At 42.7% G+C, this 16,923-nt stretch overlaps 1 long non-coding RNA gene across 1 annotated transcript in view; it reads left to right on the forward strand.

Moving 5' to 3' along the window:
* Window positions 1-2,373: 2,373 nt before the first annotated feature.
* The window catches only part of LOC127059102 (uncharacterized), a 39,484-nt gene continuing 24,934 nt past the window's right edge, over window positions 2,374-16,923 (forward strand). Inside the window, exon 1 of the long non-coding RNA XR_007776562.1 lies at window positions 2,374-3,184. This is a non-coding gene — a long non-coding RNA (uncharacterized LOC127059102). The remainder of the gene's footprint in view (window positions 3,185-16,923) is intronic.

Genomic DNA, 16,923 nt, shown 5'->3' on the forward strand with positions numbered 1-16,923 from the left:
GGGGATTATGGCTGTGAGGAAAAAATACCTCAGGGTTTAACGTCTGAATCTTGAATTGTTTTAGATGCTTTATGTGCCCACAGATGTTGACTGCTACTGAAAAAAGTAGGAGGGAAAAGAAGAATAGAAACACCCGTTCATCAGCAGGTATTTTCATGTAAATACCCCGGTGCAGACAGTTTATTTCAGAGTCAGTTCGTTGGAATTTTAATTAGCTGAGGTTCTATATGAAGCTTTAATTAGTGTATAGAAAACTGTAACTGCTCAGAACACACTTATGTAGTGCTGACAACTCAGTCTGTGGGGTGGGAAGAATCTCTGTTTCCAGTGGGGCCGAACAATTTGGAAAAGAGGCGCTGAAAGCCAGGAACCAAGCAGACTCTTCCTGCATGGATTTGCAAAAGCAGGCAAACCAAACAGGGGGAAAACATCAATTTTATCATGTTCTGCTGGGGACAACCCTTTGTGGTACAAATGCTGCAGTGCAGGTAATGAATTTTGGATTTGAAACCCTCCTACTGCTGGGTTATGTCTTTGCTTGGCTTTGTGTTCTCTTCCCCTTTGGAGGGCTGCTGGTGGCTCAGAATCAATTGTTGCCCCGAGGGCAATGAAATAGGAGAATTTTAATGGTCCTGCATCTTAATGGTTTGCATTACAACGTTGCTGCTCCATTTGAAGGGCTCAAATCTTCGAAGTGGAAAAGTCTTGAGTTTGGTGAGCCAAGAGTGCTCTGAGTGTGGACCCAGCACAGTTTACAAAATGCAGCCTTAGTCAGGGGGCTGTGTTTACCTTCCAGATATGGCTAAAAATCAGAGATTTTCCCACTTGATTGCAAACCTGATCTGCAGATTCCATCAGAGATAGAACAGGTTTTGTTTTCTATCATATCCTTGTCTTGATTTATTTAAAAAAAAAAAAAAATCATAAACCCTTCTGTTTGCTGAACTGAAAACAAATGGATGTAGGTCTCCAGTGAGCTGAGCTGGGTCAATGGGGATATTTTCTGCCTGTCTGAATCACAGTGAGATTTTTTATGCTCACTTTGTGTGTCATAAGACTATCATTTATAAGATAAGAGCCTCATCCTGTTCCTGCTGAAGTCAATGGGTGTTTCTGCTATTGCTTTTCAACAGCAGGAGGATTGATGACTGGAGCTGAGCAGCTGCTGAAAGGTTAGTTTGGAAGCAGAATTGTGGTCAGAAAAGCAAAGTGACCCTGTCAAGCTGAAATGCTGAGAGCACTACATTTATTTTTTTCTCTGTGACATCCAGACCAAATCTGCTCAGTTTACAAGTCAAACATTTTTTATTGACTTCCAGAACTGCAAAGTCAGCCTCAGTCTGGAGAATCAAAGCTGTTACTTCTGCTTCAGTCTGCAGAAGATTGAACATTTAGAGCTTGGCTGAATCCAGCCTGTCCCAGCTCTGGAGGGTGAAAGCTGCTACAGGAAAAATGTATTTGTTAGGACAGCAAACAGACATGGCTTGCAGAGACAAGGAGATATATTGGGGAAGTAAATATTTTTATATCTTGCTTCTAGTTGCACCTACACTTTAATCCTTGACCTCATGCCATGATAAGGACTTCATGTTTTCACATTGTTTTAGTCTGGGGCTACAGCCTAAACTGTCTTCTTTGAAACATATGTTTTCCAAAAGTGTTTGCTTTTTATGATAAAGCTCATTTCAAGGTCACTTTAAAACTACAGAAGCCAAATCTGAAACAAGTACAGATTCCAGACCATGCAATTCCTTGTTTACTCCCAAGGGTTCACCAAGATCAGGAATATGGGTTGGAGAGAAAATCCACTTTATTCAGTTATTATTATTTAAGAGATTTCAATATTCTATAATTACAGGTGGAGCTTCCTCAGATGCTGGCTTGTCATATCTGTGCTTTAATCTGAGCCTGACCTCAGAATCTTGGGGTGGCTCTCTGATTCCTGCCATGCTTTATACCACAAATACTGTGCTGGAAAATGTTTGATGGCAGTCTGCTGCCTGAAACTGGAGCCATTTCTAAGGGCAGCCAAGTATTAATGACTCTTCTGTAAGTGTGAGCATGCCCTGCACTGTAGGCACAGAGTCAGGGGTGGTTGGGGTGGGCTGTGCTCAATCATTGGCTCCAGGTGTGCAGGACAGGTGAGCAGCATTAAGGGAACGAGCCCTGGAGTGCCCAGGGGCACTGACCAACCCCAGAGGGCACAGAGGGCACACAGGGCACTGCAGCAGCAGCAGCAGGGCATCAAAGGCTGGGCTGGGGGACAAGGAGGGCAGAAGCTGCAGCCTGCTGGAGTGGAGTGGTGGTACTGTGTGTGGGGAGGTGCCCAAAGACTTCTGAGGAGGTAGGGAGTTACTGGGTTTGGGGTGAAGCTTTCTGCAGAGGTTTGGTGTTCCTGGGTTTGGGGTGAAGCTTTCTGCAGAGGTTTGGTGTTACTGGGTTTGGGGTGAAGCTTTCTGCAGAGGTTTGGTGTTCCTGGGTTTGGGGTGAAGCTTTCTGCAGAGGTTTGGTGTTCCTGGGTTTGGGGTGAAGCTTTCTGCAGAGGTTTGGTGTTCCTGGGGTTGGGGTGAAGCTTTCTGAAATTTTATGGTGGCATTCTGTGTGCCATGGCTGTCTCAGCTGTGGCATGTGCCGTGACATTACACCCCATGAACTCCTGGATGCTACAAAACCTCATCAGTTTTTTACTGCTGGAGATTTTTGTCATGCCTTCTCTAGGTTTGGGGGTTTTTATTCATCTCCAGAGTTCTTCCTTTCTTTGTTGTATGCTGAACTGATTAGTGAGGTTGCTAACCTGCAGGTGAGACTTGTTTTCTTTGAAAGGAGACTCAGGCTAGATAGGGGAGGAGCTGCTTCTTGATCTCTTTCTTCACCCTTGGCTGCTGATAAGCCTTGGAGGGGCAGGGGAGGATTGCTCCTCCCCAGGGAGGATGAGCATGCACAGGTGAGGAGAGTTAGAGTGGGATGCTGGAGAGGCCAGAGAGTGGGACAGAGGATGTGAGAGGCAGGTTGGAGAGAAAGAAGCTGAAGAGGAGTAGGAAACTTCTGTGCCAAGGAGCTGCTGCACTGTCCTGGAGATGGTAGAAATTGTGAAGATCTGGAGGTTTGGTTCAGCCAGCACTTCTCTGTGGTAAAGGATTATGGAAAAGTTTCAGCCTTCAGGAACAGCACTCAAGAGTTGCAGGTTGGTTTCAAACTTTTTTGTTCAGTGCCTTGCCCAGCAAATGCAAAATTACTCTTTTTGAGGCTTTAACTTTGCCTTTCTTTTTGGTTTTCCTTATTTTTTTTAAGTGCTAATGTCAGGAATTTTAAGTGTTTGGTACCTAAGGTCTTGCTTTTTAAAAAGTTAAGTGATTTGCTCTTTTTAAATTATGGAAGATGTGATCATCACTCATGTGGATCCAAACTTTTTTGTTTGTTTGTTTGTTTTTTTGTGGTTTTTTTGTTGGTTTTTTTTTTTTTTTTTTTTTTTTTTTTTTTTTTTTTTTTTTTTGTTTTTGGTTTTGGTTGTTTTTTTTTTGTCTTGAATTGCATTTGTTCTTCAGGAACTGTGATCTCTTCCCAGTTATGCAAAAAAAACCTGAGTGGAATCATAAAGTAAAACTGAACTGTGTGTGTTTGAAGATCAATGTATTGAATCCAAAAAAAACCATTACTATTTTGTGTGTGCGTAGCTCAGATTTCTTGGTGCAAGCAAGTAAATCTACTGGATGGGAAAGTCCAGGTCTTAAAAAACAAACAAACAAAAACAACCCAGCAGGGGAAAACAAAATCCTCTCCCATCCCCCATTTGAGAAAACAAACTGCCCAACCCACTGGAATGTATGGAAGTTAAAGATATACAAAGCTTAGCTCTGCCTCTATGCCCTTGCAGCAGTAGAAAATTAAATTATTGCTCTTTTTGCCCAAAAAAACCCCATAATCTTCCAGGAATCAGCTCATGATTTAGGGGCAGCCTGATGGCAGAAGGTGCCTCTTGACTCAGGCTTTGCCAAAGAAAGGTGAGGTGTGGTTACACATGTGGGAGTGAAAACTTGGGCTGTGAGGTGTGACCACAGAACTGATGTGCACCCTGCGTGCTCTGACAGCAGTGCAGGGCCAGGAGGAGCTTTTACCTCACCAGAACATTTCATGTTGGAAGTTTTGGAAGTTGTGACCTCATCACTCTCTTCAACTTCCCAAAGGGTGGCTGTGGTGAGCTGGGGTTGGTCTCTTTCTCCAGGCAACAGAGAGAACAAGAGGACACAGTCTCAAGCTGTGCCAAGGGGGATACAGGCTGGAATTAAGGAGGAAGTTTTTCACATAAAGAGTGGTCAGATACTGGAGTCATTTACCCAGGGAGGTGGTGGAGTCACCATCCCTGGATGTGTTTAAAAAAAGGCTGGATGTGGTGCTTGGTGCCATGGTTTAGTTGAGGTGTTGGACTCGATCTTAAAGGTCTCTTCCAACCTAGAAATTCTGTGTTCGGGGCAAGGCCTTCTTTGAGCTCTTGGTAACCACTCCCCCCCTTGTCGGTGCTGTTTGTCCAGCTGTGCCTGCCTCCAGGTCCTTCTGAACAGGTACCAGGAGGACAAAGTGGCCTCATGAGCTTCTTGCTAAAATCATTTGTTTGTGAGCAGGGCCATGGATTCTGTAAAGCTGAAGCATCACAGCAGTAATGTGCTTTTTCTTATACAGTGGAAAAATGAGTTTACCCAATTAGTATTTTACACCTTCTTTAAATCTTGTCTACCTTCCAAACTCAGGTGAATGCCATTAATATACTAGAATTTTAGGAGATGTGTATGAAAATAACTCAACAGACAAACACTTGTTATAGAAACAAACACTTTATAAAGAAAGTGTCCCACTTTCCTACTAGGAAAATATACAAACCACAACTTGCCTGAAGTCAACTGATATTTTTCATCTTCTCTGTGCTGTTGAAGTGCCTCCATTTCTGTCAGGCTCAATTGGGTTTGCAGTTGTTCAGTATCAGTTCTGTGAGAGCTTTTGTGATTTTGGGATGTTCAAAACCAGCAAGGCTCCTTTGGTTTGCACATCAACACCTGGTTTATAAAGGATGCCCCAGTCCTGTCAGTTTTACAGTGCTCACCTGTCCTGGGAGGTCCCCTGGCTTCTGTTAGTCTTGGTCAAACAGAAAAGCTTTCTGCTTGGGTGTTTGCAGGGGTCCCAGGATGAGGGAAGGGATGAGAATCTTGACTCCACGTTTCAGAAGGCTGATTTAGTGTTTTATGATATATATTATATTAAGAGAAAATTCTATACTAAAACTATACTAAAAGAATAGAAAAAAGGATTTTATCAGAAGACTAGCAAAGGAAGGAATAGAAAGGAATGATAATAAAATCTTGTGACTGACCAGAGAGTCCAAGGCAGCTGGGCTGAGATTGGCCATTAATTAAAAACAACCACATGAGACCAATCACAGATGAACCTGTTGCATTCCACAGCAGCAGATAATCATTGTTTTTCTTTTCCACTGAGGCTTCTCAGGAGAAAAAATCCTGGCAAAAGGATTTTTCATAAAATATGCCTGTGACACCTGGGTTTGGAGATGACCAGAAATGTCTGTGACACCCGGGTTTGGAGATGACAAGGAATGTCTGTGACACCCGGGTTTGGAGATGACAAGGAATGTCTGTGACACCCGGGTTTGGAGATGACAAGGAATGTCTGTGACACCTGGGTTTGGAGATGACCAGGAATGTCTGTGACCCTGGGTTTGGAGATGACCAGAAATGCCTGTGACACCCGGGTTTGGAGATGACCAGAAATGTCTGTGACACCCGGGTTTGGAGATGACCAGAAATGTCTGTGACACCTGGGTTTGGAGATGACCAGAAATGGAGCTCTGGAGTGATCAGCTGGCTCTAATAAACAAGTCTCCTTTAGAATTAAATAGTGACAATTATGAATTTACTCTGCCTTGTCTTCACTTCCAGTGGTGGATTCCTGGGAGGATTTTGGGAGCATCTGCACTAGCATGTCCCTGTTGAGTGGGGGGGTCTTGAAGCAGGTTTGCTGATCCTTTTTTACCCCTCCAAACCCCAAAACCCCTGAGATGGGAGAGGATCATGGAGCCAGGGATCCCCGTGCCTGATGCGCTCCAGCTGCAGGGGCACATCTGGGGCTGGGGGGGGGCACATCTGGGGCTGGGTGGAAAGTCCCGTTCTGCACCTCCTCCCCTGGCTCAGCCCTGCCGGGGCATCAGGAACCCTGCAGAGCCTTTCCCAAAGGGGCCGCGCTGCCTCCTGCCCGTGTAAACGGAGCCTTGGCTAAAGGTCAGCCCAGCCCACGCTGGCTGCTCTCTGGGAAACATCGCCTGCTGGGCTCTAGCATGAGGAAGACCTAAAAAGTCTTTTAGAAAAACACATTTTTGGGTTTTTTTTGGGTTGGTTTTTTTTTTTGAGGGTTTTTTTTGGTTTTTTTTTTTTTTTTTTTTTTTTTTTTTGTTTTTTGTTTGGTTTTTTTTTTGGGGTTATTTTTGGGGGGGTTTCGGGGTTTTATTTTTTTTGGGGGGTGGTTTTTTTTTTTTGGGGGGGTGGTTTTTTTTTTGTTTTTTTTGGGGGGGGTTTTTTTGGGGTTTCTTGGGGGGGTTTTTAGGGGGTTTTTTGGGGGTGGGTTTATTGGGGTTCTTCTGGGCACAATCTTGCTGTTCAAAGTTCTTCAATGAAGTTTATATCTCTTTAAAAGTAAGAAAGAGATAATAAATATTTTATAACTAAATATTAAATCCATAATATTTAAATAAATATTAAGAAAGAGAAAAGAAATCTTTTATTTAAGAGTACTGTTATTTTTAAAGAGTGCTGTTAGAACACCCTGGGGCACTAAATCAAATGTGGCATGGAAGCAAATGATATTCAGTTTAAATCATAGAATTGGTTCAGCTGGGAGGAACCTTTAAAGATCTTTTAGTCCAGCCCTGCTGGGAATTTTTTACTAGATCAGATGGCTCAGAACCTTCTCCAGCCTGCCCTTGAATGTTTCCAGGGAGGGATGGATCATCTACTGCCTCTCTGGGCAGCCTGGTCCAGTGCTTCTGCACCCTCATGGTAAAAAATTTATTCCTTGATTTAAGTTCAAATCTTCCCCCTTTTATCTCAGAACCACCACTTGTCCTGTTGAAAAGTCTTTCCCCATCTTTCTTCTAAGCCCCCTTTAAATACTTGGAGGTTGCAATGAGGCACAAATTGTATCACATTTGGATGCAGGTAGGCCATAGAAATAATCTGTAAATATATTTCAAGTATTCTCTGTGAGTTATCCAGGAATATTAATACTGTGTTTATTTTTTTAAGTGTTGTTTAGCATATTCCTTAGTTACCAATGGACTCCAAAGTATTTTATCATCTTGTTGTGGTACTAACCCTCCATCCTGCTTCCCTCCAAGCATGCCAGAAAAATCTTTTGCCTTCTCTGCTTCATTAAAAATATTTTCACTTAGGAATTTCCCTATAGCAAGGAATTCTTCTGGTTGCTCATAAATTCTGCATTGGTCAGCCAAGTTACAGCAGCATAAACTTAGATATTAAGGGGTCTGCCATCTGTGGCTCCTACTCAGGCTCTTGGTTAGTCTGAGGCAATTAATTTAGAGTCAAGGTGCTGCAGATCTGGGGGCTTACATATTTGTATGGATTTTTGTGCTTGCAGTCCTGTTTAAAGAATAATTCTTCTGCCATTTTCCTTAAAAACAGACAAGAAAATTTGTCATGAGAGAAAGAGAAACCCGGCCTAAACCACTACTGAGGCACTGTCACAGACAACTTTAAGAAATTCTTTTATTTACAAATGCCTTCTTAAGAAATGAAACTTGACTTTGGAGTTATTAAAAGTAGGAGACCAAACTCCCTTACCTGCCCATATGGCACTGAAATGTACATTTTGTGTTCATGTTACTGCTCCTTAGAAGTCATTTTCTGTCAGCTTAATCATTCCCTCAGATGCACAATTTACAGTCTTGGGAGACTCCTGTGGATGACAGAACTCAAAATACTCACCAAATATCTAATTTAGAGTAACAATATATACCAAATATCTAATTTAGAGTAACAATACCTTATTATCAAGAAGTATTTAAAAAAAAGATATAAATCTGGCTAACAAGCAGCCTGTCCTCTCTTAAACTTTAGCAACAAAATGTTTTGCCCTTCAGCGTGTTTGGTTCCTGTTTTTGAAGAAATGCTGCAAACTGAGAGCCTGTTCTGTTTACAGCTGGCATTTTTCCCCTGCAATTAACAAAATTGCTCCTTTTAAACACAACTTGGCCACCTCCTCTGTATTGTTCTTTCAGGAAGAGTATTCTTGACTTCATTGACATTCAATAATGTTGAGGTATGCTGCTAATTATTCCCAGCATGAATGCCTGCTTGTAATTGCAATTTATCATGAATGCATAAGATTGGTTAATGATTTTTTTAAAAAATATTTTACGTTTTTTCCCCCTCAAGTCTTGAGGGTTTTATTGTTCCTAAAGCTGCTGAAAAACCTGCTGGCTTGAAAATAATAGTTGATGCATACCACCTACTGGTAATAATTACATCAAAGCTTTTTGCCCCTTCTGGTGTGTTAATGCTGCAGAGCTTTAGGAATTCTTTCCAGCCAAAGAGATGAATTTTTCTTGAGTGCATCAAGGAGATTTCTAGCAGAGGATGACTGACTTTGCTGTGTACTGAACAGGTGTGTGTATTCCTCCTGGGAAATTCCTAAGCACGTTCTCAGATAAATATTGTTCATACACAACCAACTTCCTAAGGTGGTGGAGGCAAGAAAGAGCCCTGAAATGGATTTGCTGAAGCCAGAGCAAAAAGGAGATGGAGAAGTTGATTTCTCTAAATCTAAGGCTGGCAGTTTACTGCTGTGGTAGACAAATGCCTGGCTGGGGGCTTTCTCTAGCTCAGAACAGGGCTCTGCTAGATGGGCTGGGCTTGGAGCTCATTCCTGGAGCAGTTATTTCAGACTTGGAGCTCTCCATTCCTCCTGGGGTTGGCTCCACTTTGGGGGGTGGCTGCTCTGCTCTGGAGTTTTGTGCTTGGAACTGATTGCTTTTAAGGCGGAGGCCGAGGGCTGCCTGGGGAAGGGCCGCGGCGGCGGAGGGGCAGAGAAGGGAAAGGGGGGGCCGCCAGGGGGGGGGGCGCCAGGGGGGGGGGCCGCCAAGGGGGGGGCGCCAGGGGGGGGGGCCGCCAGGGGGGGGCCGAGCTAGGGCGGGGGGGGACGCCAGTGGGGTGGCGCCAGGGGGGGGCCGCGAGTGGGGTGAAGCCAGGGGGGGGGCCGACAGGGGGCGGGGTGTCGGACAGGGGGGGGGCCGCCAGGGGGGGGGCGCCAGGGGGGGGAAGAAAGGGGGGGGCCGCCAGGGGGGGGCCGCAGGGGGGGGGTCAGACAGGGGGGGGGCGCAGGGGGGGCCGAAGGTGGGGGGCGCCAGGTGGGGTGCCGCAGGGGGGGGACGCCAGTGGGGTGGGGCCTCAAGTGGGGGGGACTCCAGGGGGGGGGCCGAAGGGGGGGGGCCGCAGGGGGGGTGGTCAGAAAGGGGGGGGGGACAGCAATGGGGGGCAGCCATTTTTGTTTTCATCCATTTTTTTTTTCTCATTTTGTTCCTCCATTTTTTTTTTTTCTCCATTTTTTTATTTCCTCCATTTTTTTTCCGCACATTTTTTTTTCCTCCATTTTTTTTTCCTCCGTTTTGTTTTCCTCCATTTTTTTTTTCCTCCATTTTATGTTTCTCATTTTTTTTTTCCTCCATTTTTTTTTCCTCATTTTTGTTTCCTCCATTTTTTTTCCCTCCTTTTTTTTTTCCTCCATTTCCCCATTCTGGGTAGAAAATCTGTCCTAAATGGAAATGGTAACAAATACAATAACATATATTATTTTAATAAAGATTAGCTTTGTGTGTTTTAAACTGTAGACACTGAAACAAAATTCCTTGGCTGCTCATGATAATTATTACAATGCTCATGGACTTTGAAGCAGATCTTTCTAAAGACTAACCAAAAGTGTCATTCTGGACATTATTACAATGAGCAGTCTCTCTGTGCTCACGTCTGGAGGAGGAGAAAGCCAAAAAAGAAACTATTTGGGTAGGACTTGATTCATCACTAAACCCCCAAGTAATCCTATTATATTTTTTGGACTTGCTGCTAACTACTGGCTTCTTGCTCCTGCTAATTGAATTTGTGGCACAGGCTTTCAAAGAGCTTGAATTCCCATGATATTGTCTGTACTTGGTATTGTGTGTGAAATGTGCAAAGCAGCAAGGCACAGAAAAAAGGGAAGTGATGGCATGAACTCAGAGTGCCCAGACAGATTCAGAAAACGAGGATGAAAAGGAAAGTTATGTGGTTTCTGCCCTGTGACTTCTTATCTGGGCTGTGACCTTGAGAGTGGCATTTGGCACTGCCTGCCTGTGAAAAGCAGCTGCTTTCCTCTCTGCATTGGTCAGGAAAAAAAGGGGTGGGATTTGCTTCACTCCATGAAGTGTAAGCACATGTCTCTGATTACTTTAGCATGGAGATTTTCTCCTTTTTTTTTAACTCTACAATAAAGTATTTATCCTTGGATTCCTTGGTGGAGAGAGGTTTTTTTGGAGGATTCTGTGGAAATATTTAGTATCTGAAGCCATGTAAAATGCTGAGAAGTAATTCCTGCCTAAAGAAGCAACAGCTGCCTTGTGCAGTGCAGATTTGAGTCACTTAAAATAGGTGGAATGACATAATTTTGGTCTTAAGTGAAACAGCTTTGAGATTGCAAGGGGTGTGAGGTGTGGGTTGTTTGTTTGTTCTGGGTTTTTTGTTTGGTGGGTTTTTTTGGGGTTTTTTTGGCAGTTTGTTGTTTTTTGGTGGGGTTTTTTTTGCAATTTGTCAGCAAAGGTTAGAAGAAGTTTCTTCCAGAGGGCAGCTGCCTGATGCAATTCTGAGTAAAGCAGGATAAAAACTCTGTGTCTGCCTTGCTTCCAGAGCTGGGCACAGGGAAGGCAGAGGTGTCAGCAGGAGGAGAAATCCATGAGCTGCAGCTCCAAGCCAGCACAGAGCTAATCCTGCCCGTGGCATGGACCAAATGTGTTCCTGAATTACCCTGATGCAGAAGTCATGCCAATATTGCTTTTCCCCCCCTCTTTTCCTTCCTATTCCAGCTGCAGTTAGATGGATGAGGAAAAATGACACACTAAGTGATTTATTGAGGGGGCATGAACAGCCAAAATTTTTAAGCAGATTTATTATCATCTTAGAAAAACCAAAACATGGAAACACACACTATTTTTAGACAGGCCTGTCTACTATTTTAATCTGATTCCGATTTTTTTTTTTTTATTTTAAGAAAAGAGGGCCTGTGTTTTCCCAGAAATTATATTTATGTTGATATATATCTGGTGTCTGTAGAGGCCAAATTTAGAGAAATACAGCAGCTAGTGCTGGTTGTATTCATGGAAATCCTGTAGCAGTTTAGTAAGGCGTAATTCTGAGGTAAAAATTGAGTTAAAAGTTAAGCATCTTGTACTCAGTGTTTTAAGGGGCCAAAGTAATTCCCATTTTTCACTTGGAATAAAAGATTCAGCAGAATTTCAGGTCGTTGAAGCTCAGCTTGTCTAGGAAAAAAATGCTTACTAATTTCAAAACAAAGCCAGAAGAAAACAAACAAAAAAAATATTGTGCATTCTTGTTGCCACTTCAAGTTCTCAGTGTCATGGAAAAATTGGTTCAGCTCCAAATTCCTGGGGTAGGCAAGGGCTTGTTGCTGTGGCTTGGTGAGATGGAGGGAGGGCAACCTTGGCCTGTGCTTGTCTTCATCTGCTCTTCCCACAGGCCATGGGAAATATTCCTGGTCCATCTCCAGCAGGAATTCCTGTGCCTTGCTTATATAGGTATTCCATTCAAAAGCTTTCTGTTCTGTTTGGAAACATCCACTGGACATGGTTTAATTTCATCCAACTTTATTTTTCATAGTTTAAAAGGAAAAAAGTGCATTATCTATTTTTTTTTTTCATCAAAAAGGCACTCAAGCAAAAGGAAAAACCTTCTGCTGCTTCTGGTGTCCTGCTGTTACTCCCCAGTGTTAATGTCTGACTTAAAGATTAATTAAAATAAATATCAAGTGCTACTGAAATAATTAATAAATTATACAATTTACATTCGATTGTAAGTGGAAGAATGCCTTTCACTTCCCTTTAAAAAATCAGCATGGTTCCAGCTAGGAAGGAAGCATGTTAATTACAATGCCTCCATGAGACTTTACAATTCATGGCTCAGAGTTGATCAGAAGATGCAAAGAAAGTATTTTAATGTTTAATACTTCTGTTCTTTTCTAATCCCAAAGGTTGCTATTAAAATACATAAGAAAATCTGTTGTGCCTTTCCAGCAGTTTGATATTTCCTGAACTTTTCTCTTTAGAAGAGTTGGAGACATTTAGGATTGTTGCTGGTTCCGTGCAAATTTGGCATTGCAGCAACAATGGAGTTTCTCCTAATTTATCCTCTGAAATAAGAATTAGCCTCTTTGGCTTTTTACAAAATATCCAAATATTTTGGATATTTATAGCTTTATTTTTAACATATATGCCCTGAGCAGCATTTATGCACCTTTTTCTGACACCCAGTGATAAGAACAAAAGATTGAAGCAGCAGATACAATGTGTCTAAAGCACAACCAAAATATCTGGTGTAGTTTATAGAATAATTTGAAGATGCCAATGCATCTTTGAATGCATTTGTTAATTTGGAAAGTAATAGCACCTGTTAATAGAACAGTGGCAAGGGGAAGAAGGATAGACAAGTATCTCCTACAGAGCTGGCTGTCAAGGGACTGCTGGTACAAATCATAAAATCATCTTGGCTGTACAATCACAAACCCAGTGCAGGGTCAGAGTGAACAGATTTTGGAAGAGGGGGAACTATAATTCAGACCTGCAGGAAGTTGAATGGAAGCAAAACTCTTTGTGAAATGGAGGCACTTGTGTTTCCAGCCAAACTTAAATTCCTCTTTGTCAGCATGGCAGCTTCACAGCCCCCATTAGAATGTTTGCTCTTGGTGTTTTTAGTTTGGGTTTTTGTTTTTATTTGTCCTCTTTCTTGTCTAATTACTCCAAACTGTGACGAAGGCACTTAACGAACCAAAAAGGCAAATACCTGGAAGGCACAAACCCAAATGGGCAGCCTGGAAAAGCTTTAGAAGCACTGAAGGCAGGGTTTTGTCACTGGAGGTTTGTGGCCAGCAGAAGTTGTGCTGCCTCTTCGAGGAGCAGAAGATTTCAGAGTTCCACCTCCCAGGTGGAACAGTGAGGTGTGACCCAGTGTCCTGTGCTGGTAGCTCACTTGCCTAATTCAGTCTGGGGCACAATCCATGGTGTTTCCCCAGTCCCATCTGGCAGGGTTTATCCCAGGATTATTGCCCTGGTAGCCCCATGGAAAGCTTTTCCTGGGAGATGTTTCCTTGTCACTGTGAGCTGAGCTGGGAAATTCATGCCCAGGACTCCCAGGCCCGTCCATTAAATCTGGAGCTGTCCCTTTCCCTGTTTGTAGGACACACCTGAAAATTGCTGTGTTTGTGATTTAACAAATTATCTCAGCAAATCTGACCAATTACCTAAGTGCAGTGAAGAAAGTATCTGCCAGTTGTGATGGCCATCAGTCACTCACTGCCTGGAATCCTCAACTCCTGGAGCTGTTGTTCTGCTACTTAATCCAGACTTAGAAGTACTCAATTAATTTTCTGTACATGCTTTAATCGTGTCTATTTCATTGCAAGCATCATCTTTTCATTTTAGTTGCAAAGCTCTTTTTGGAGGCAGGAAAGATTGTCTCTCATTTATATATCACAACCTAACATCCTGATTTTATTTTGGAAAAATCAATCAGAAATGTATCTGACAAAAAGGTCTGATTATAAAGGGACTGTGCAGAGTGGATAGGGCATTCAGGCTTAGAAAAAACTCCTGGGAAAAAGGATTTTTTTGTTGTTGTTTTGCTTTGCTTGTTTCCAATTTGGATTAACAACTTTTCTTTTCTTTTCTTCCCTTGGGGGGGGGAAAAATGGGGAGCACAACAAAAAGAATAGCTGTTTAATTTGATAATGCTGATAACTATTGGGTTCTGACCTAAGGGCTCATTAACCTTTGTCCTGAAAAGCTTATCTAAATAATTCAGAGTTTATATTGGGAGTGGGAGAGCAGAGGATGTGGATTTTTGAACTCTTTTGGAACATCACTGGCTCTGCATTTAGAACAGACTTGACCTTTCTCAGGCTCAGGTCCTGGGCTCAGGGCTCACCAGACTTTCTCAATGACTTGTTGTCCTTAAGGAGGGGGGAGGTCCACACTTGTCTGGCTGGAGAATGTTTTTGATGCAGGTTTTATTTGCAAAATGAATGCCTTCATCCCCAGGATGTTGGAGGGGAATGCCATGGAAAGAGAAAATCCTGCTCCATAATCAGTTTTGTGGCCTGTGTGCTGTTTCTTGAATTGCCTGGGGAAGACAGATGGTGTTGGTGCTTCTGAGACTTCTTGGAAGTTATTTAAATCTATTTCACTGCACTCTTGCACTGTGAAAGAGAACAGCAAGATCAAATGAGGGGAAAAGCTTCTCTTCTGTCCATTTATAGTTCTGAACAGCTCTCTTTGGAGCTGTAGCAGCGTGGCTGAGCGTTTTTATTCCATTTTATTCCATTCCTGAGGAGTGGACATATCCATAGTGACTTCCATGAGCTAAATCTTCACATGTGTGATGCACACAACATGCAGTTAAGTGATTTTACTATAGCATTTAGTACTTAACCCTATATACTCTGTAATATAAACATTTTATATTCTTCAAATGAGGTAGCAGAGATTACTTAAAGAGTATTCGTGCATATCAATTTCTCTGATGAAAACTTACAAGGAATTTTGAGCAGCTGAGATCATCACAAGTTTGGAAAAGGAGGTTTGTGTCAGGAAGAACAAATACCAGCTTTATTCAAATCCTCTAAATACTGACTAAACAGCAGTCAGGATCAGTCATGCAGGGGAGAGATTCTTGAGTCTGATTTCAGTTTTTTGCACAGTTCTTGGGGAAGTTTGGGAACTATGAGAGTACCAAAAGCACAAATTCTTAGTTCATCTCTGTCAATTTCATGTAAGTGTTTACAAGATCTCTATGCAAGAAAATGAGAGGGCATGAAACTCAATATTTAAAGAAATTAATGAGGGAAAATTTGCTGCTGCTGTATTCAATGTTGGACAAATTCAAACTTCAAAACAAATTGCAAGAAGTTTTCCTAAGATATAGAAGTATTAAAAAACTAAATCTTTTTAAAGATGTGGGTGGTTCAAGTTGTTTCAGGGTTTTCTAGACTGGGTCTTGTGAGCGTCTTCTGTAATGCTAATTGGATGTACAGTAAATTTAAATTTTAAACTCCTTCTGGCCATTTGCAGTTGCAGAGAAGTGCTGGATTGAGCCCTCACTCCGAGTGAGCATCAAGCAAAGGACAGCACAGCTGAAAATGAGGGAAATAACCAATCCTGAATAGCCTGAGCTTCAAGAGGAAAAAGTCTTTTCTTTGCCCAAATCAGGAAGGGCCCACTGTGTATTCCACTCTAAGGCTGAACCAACATTTTCAAAAATATCAGTTGATCACATCTCTTTAAATGCTTCATTTTGTGGTGATTTCTAGACTGAAATACTTTAAGGCTTTTACAAAAATGCTGCACACTTGAATATTTCAAGTGGATGTGTGTGAACTGAAAGAAAAACCAAAATCCAGTGCAAGAGTTAGCTGGGAGATTGATCTTGCCTGAATTCATGTTGTGCTCTGTGTTTTGCTGTGCTGGGGGCAGGGACTGGGTTCTCTCTGTGCTCAGAGAACACAGGGCTGTGTTTACATTTGCATGTCAGGATTCCAATCCCAAGCTGTCTGCTCTTCTCACTTGACTGAAGGAAGTCTAGACAAGCAGATCAGAGCAGGGTGAGCTGTCTGAAGCTGGCTCAGCAGAGTTGGTTTTTTATGCCTAACTCAGATATCTGAAAGGAAGGTCTCCAAAACAGCTACTTTTGTTTTAAATCTTTCCTTGAAGCAGTTTGCCATGCTTGTCCTAAGGATTCATAGAGATTAGTGAGTAAAAGCAGTGCAACAGAAATGAGAACAAATTACCTTTCCAGACTAAACCTCAAAGCACCTCAAAGGTTTGCATTCACTTTAAGAATGCTGATCAATTTTTTGGCCTGGTTTTGTTTTGTAAATCTGTTCCCAGTTAAACCTGTGGAATTTCACAAAAGGACTGCTTTCCTTGCCCCTGATATTTTTTTCCCAAGCAGAGGAGCTCAGCAGACAGCCCCAATGTTGTGACTGTGGATGGGTTCATTAAATAAGCAGAGGAGCTGTTTCCAGTGTGAGGCTTTGGGAGCTGAGCTTACAGCAAGAAATAGTGAGTTTAGGAGAGCCTAAACTGGGTGGGCTGGGACTGAGCTGAGTTTTCTGTCACTGGAGGATGCTTAGGTGTCAGAACCCAGGACATTGCTCTGGCTGCCCTGGGTGATTCCAGACCCTGGCAGGGGCTCAGAGACCTTGGCATGGGGTCAAAACCATCTGTGCCTTCATTTTAGCCCATGGAAACAATTCCCAACTTTGTGTGAGGAGTTACAAGCCACAAGAGTTTGAGTAGAATGATGGTTAATTTGACACAGGGTGAAAAAGTAGAATTTTGGAGGTTTGGAAAGGGGGTTCAAGAGGCGAGATGGAGGAATCTGGGTGTGCCCTGTCCTCCTTTTTCTTCATCTTGTCCTCCCTCTTCTGCTGTGATGGTGACACTTCTGGATTGGTTTAGAGTAGAGACAGACTGTCTAACATAGGTGATAGGGATTGGGAAATTATTGTAAATAAAGCACAGGTAGTTTTTAGTATAAAAAGCCAACAGCACCCCAAGGGCAGGGACTGAGCCACAGCCCAACCTGCTGGACA

This window comes from Serinus canaria, chromosome 1A (genome assembly GCF_022539315.1).
Source record: "Serinus canaria isolate serCan28SL12 chromosome 1A, serCan2020, whole genome shotgun sequence".
Taxonomy (NCBI): Eukaryota; Metazoa; Chordata; class Aves; order Passeriformes; family Fringillidae; genus Serinus; species Serinus canaria.